We start from the raw sequence: 4064 nt of genomic DNA, 5'->3' as shown, positions 1-4064 counted from the left end.
TGATCAAACCATTCACATTTAAATCCATGGCATTTTGAATATTATTATTTAAAATGTCATAGGTAAACTGGAAAAATAAAATATTTTACAGCCTTTTTTATGTCATCCTTACCTATTCTTCTTTAAATTGTTATATTCTCTTTATTTAGATAAGAAAAAATTTGTGGGCGTATCATGTCTACTCGAGTTGCCATAACAAAACACTAGACACTGGGTGGCTTACACCACAGACATGTACTTCTCACAGTTACGGAGGCTGGGAAGTCCAAGATCAAGGTGCCAGCAAATTAGGTTCCATTCTGAGGCCTGTTCTCTTGGCTTGTAGGTGGCTGGCTTCTCGCCGTGTGCTCACATGACCTCTTGTACACATGTGGAGAGGTAAAAAGAAATCTCATTCTTTCTTCCTCTTCTTAAAAGGCACCAATCCTGTTGAATTACGGTCTGACTCTTTGGACTTCATTTAACCTAAATTATCTCCTAAAGGTTCTATCTTCAAATATAGTCACATTGGGATTTATGGTTTCAGCATATGAATTTTAGGAAGATATAGTTCAATCCATAACAATAGGTGAGCTCTATTTAAAGAAGATGTTTTGTGTAAATGTCTGTACATATAAAATTAATAAACCACATTATGAAAGCGGAAAGGAACTAAAATATAATCCCTATTTAATTTTCCAGGCACTCTATATACATTATTTACAGCAAGTCTGAGGTGTTGTTTCTTCTTTTTTATAGATGAGGGTATGGGGCCCTGAACGAGTGGTAAAATTAGAATTTGAACTTAGTATCTCTCTAGTCTTCACGTTCTTGTCACTGTTGCACCGTGAAAGGAACTTATTTTCAGATGTAGTCACTCTCTGGATCCCTTTAAAAAATATGCTCCCTGATTTATTTCAAAAATTTACTTTGTACATTCCTTTCTATTCATGTTTGTGTGTGTCCTCTAGTGTATGAGCTTCATGAAGAACACATTTTTAAATGTGTTTACATAAACAGAGCTGTCAGTTTTTCTGGTTGGGGAGATACAATGAAGTTAAATAGATGTGAAAACACTTTGAAATTTATAAAGAACATTGTAAGATTGTGTTAAAAGTATTAAATTTTTTTTCTTCAACTTTTAAGTTCTGGGGTACATGTGCAGGATGTGTGGGTTTGTTACATAGGTAAACGTGTTCCATGGTGGTTTGCAGCACAGATCAACCCATCACCTAGGTATTAAGCCCAGCATCCATTAGCTATTCTTCCTGATGCTCTCCCTCCCCCTGCCACCTCCTGGACCCCCACCACAGGCCCCAGTGTGTGTTGTTCCCCACCATGTGTCCATGTGTTTTCCTTGTTCAGCTCCCACTTGTGAAAACATGCAGTATTTAGTTTTCTGTTCCTGCGTTAGTTTGCTGAGGGTAATAGTTACATATTAGAAGATTCTGATTGAAAACATTTAAATTACCATTTATTGACTTCCTAAAAAATGTTATATTTTTACAATAGAAGTATAAACAGAAGTCTGATTTGCCCACTGTTGTTCTTAGCAGACTGTATAATGAGATATGTACAAGTTATAATTTCAGATCAACATGAGAATAAAAAATGACTGACTGAATGAAGAAACAAATGAGTATGTCTTCTTAGTCCACTATACAGTAGTACTCTTTTATCTGCAGTTTTGCTTTCCAAGGTTTCAGTTACCCAAGGTCAACCAAGGTCTGAAAAACGGTATAATAAGATATTTTGAAAGACCGCACTCAAAATACCTTGTTATAGTATGTCATTGTAATCATTCTATTTTGTTAATCTCTTACTGTGCCTAATTTTACATTGAATTTTATAGGTATGTATGTATAGGAAAAACAGTACAGTCATGCTTCATAATGATGTTTTAGTCAATGATGGATTGCATATATGACAGTGGCCCCCTAAGATTGTAATGGAGCTGAAAAATTCCTGTCGCTTGGTGATGTAGCCAACTTAATGTCATAGGACATTTGTGGTGATGCTAGTGCAAACCTGTATTTCCAGTCACATAAAATTGATAATAAACCACTGTGTTACTGGCTTATATATTTACTATAGTATACTTTTTAGCATTACTTTAAGGTGTACTCCTTCTGCTTATAAAAAAAGAGTTGACTATAAAACAGCTCAAGACAGGTTTTTCGGGAGGAATTCCAGAAGAAAGCATTGTTATCTTAAGAGAGGACAGCCCCATGCATGCTACTGCCCCTGAGTACCTTCAGTGGCACAAGGTGTGGAGGTGGAAGACAGTGATGTTGATGATCCTGTCCCTGTGTAGGCTTAGCTAGTGTGTATGTGTCTTAGTTTTTTGTTTTTTTAAACTTCTGTGAGACGGGGTCTCACTTTGTTATCCAGGCTGGAGTGCAGAGGCGAGATTGCAGCTCACTGCAGCCTCAAACTCCTGGGCTCAAGGGATCCTCCTGCCTCAGTCTATCAAGTAGGTGGATTCCAGGCGTGAGGCTGAGGCGGGAGGATCCCTTGAGCCCAGGAGTTTGAGACCAGCCAGGGCAACAGAGTGACATCCTTTCTCTGCAAAAAAAAAAAAAAAAAAAAAGAAAGAAAATTAACCGGACATGGTGGCACATCCCTGTAGTCCCAGCTACTCATGAGGCTGAGGTGAGAGGATTACTTGAGCCTGGGAGGTTGAGGCTTCAGTGAGCAGTGATTGTGCCATTGCACTCTACCCTGGGCAACAGAGTGAGACCCCCTTCTCTAAAGAAATTAAAGAAAATAAAATAGAAAAAAGCTTATAGAATAAAATATAGTAAAAGAAAATACTTTTGTACAGCTGTACAATATGTTTGTGTTTCAGGCTAGGTATTAGAAAAGTGTCAAAAAGTTAATACTACTCTCAATCATTTGCATGTTGTGGGCTTTCCTGAATAGGATGGGGATGGGTAGAATTTTAAGCAGTGATCAGATAATCAAGGGACCAGCAGCCTGTGTTATCAGTGCTGTAGTTCTAGAGAACAGCAGTTACTGAAGTTACATTACTAGTTTGTTCATTATGACTTTTATTCCCCAGTAGTAGACGGGATCTCTTTTCAGTTTTACCCAGAGATAGATTTTTTTTTTTCTTTTGAGACAGAGTCTCACTATATCGTCTAGGCTGGAGTGCAGTGACGTGATCTCGGCTCACTGCAACCTCCACCTCCCAGGTTCAAGTGATTCTCCTGCCTCAGCCTTCTGAGTAGCTGGGACTACAGACACCCGCTACCACCCCTGGCTAATTTTTGTATTTTTAGTATAGACGGGGTTTCGCCATGTTGATCAGGCTGGTCTCGAATTCCTGACTTTGTGATCCGCCCACCTCTGCCTCCCAAAGTGCAGGATTGTAGGCATGAGCCACCCTGCCCGGCCTCAGAGATAGATTTTCATTGAGGAATGAAGCAAGGCTAGATGAAGAAGACTTAAGGAGATTAATGATACATTTATGTTGTAAATGAGCAGGAATGATGCTATTTGTATTTCTTAGTGGTGACACAAAATTTGTGATCACATAATCACAGTTTCACAATGTGACGAGTTAGTGAAATTTTCAGCAGCACTGTTTGTATTAATGCTAATATAAAGTCTGTGCATTGTGATTTTACCAGTAAAATAAAACATACGTTTATCCTTCAAATGTATAGCCTTCCCTACTTCATCTGTGGAGTTCAGAGCTGAACAAAGAATCAACATCCAATTAAGAACATCAAGCTCAGTTAAAAATTTGATTAGCCGTATTTATTTATTGCTATAAAATAATACTTTGCAATATCTTAGGGGCTGATTTCATTACTCACATGCTTACAGATTATTTAATGACTTGTCTTACCAAAAAGTTATTTTGTTTACTTCTCTGGCATTTTTGACTTTCATGAAAATCTGGATATCTCACATGTGAATATACATTATTGGAGAGAAAGTTAAAAGTGTAGTTTTTAAGGAAGACTTAGAAGGCGATTTTTTTTTTGTTTTTAACTTTTTTTTTTTACATGTTTTGTACATGAATTCATATTCATTTTCAGAGGGGCCATTTCTGGGTAATTTTTAAAGAAAACCGGGTT

Source organism: Rhinopithecus bieti, unplaced genomic scaffold (genome assembly GCF_001698545.2).
Source record: "Rhinopithecus bieti isolate Rb0 unplaced genomic scaffold, ASM169854v2 scaffold_23199, whole genome shotgun sequence".
Lineage (NCBI taxonomy): Eukaryota > Metazoa > Chordata > Mammalia > Primates > Cercopithecidae > Rhinopithecus > Rhinopithecus bieti.
Note: the sequence above shows the minus strand (reverse complement) of the source record.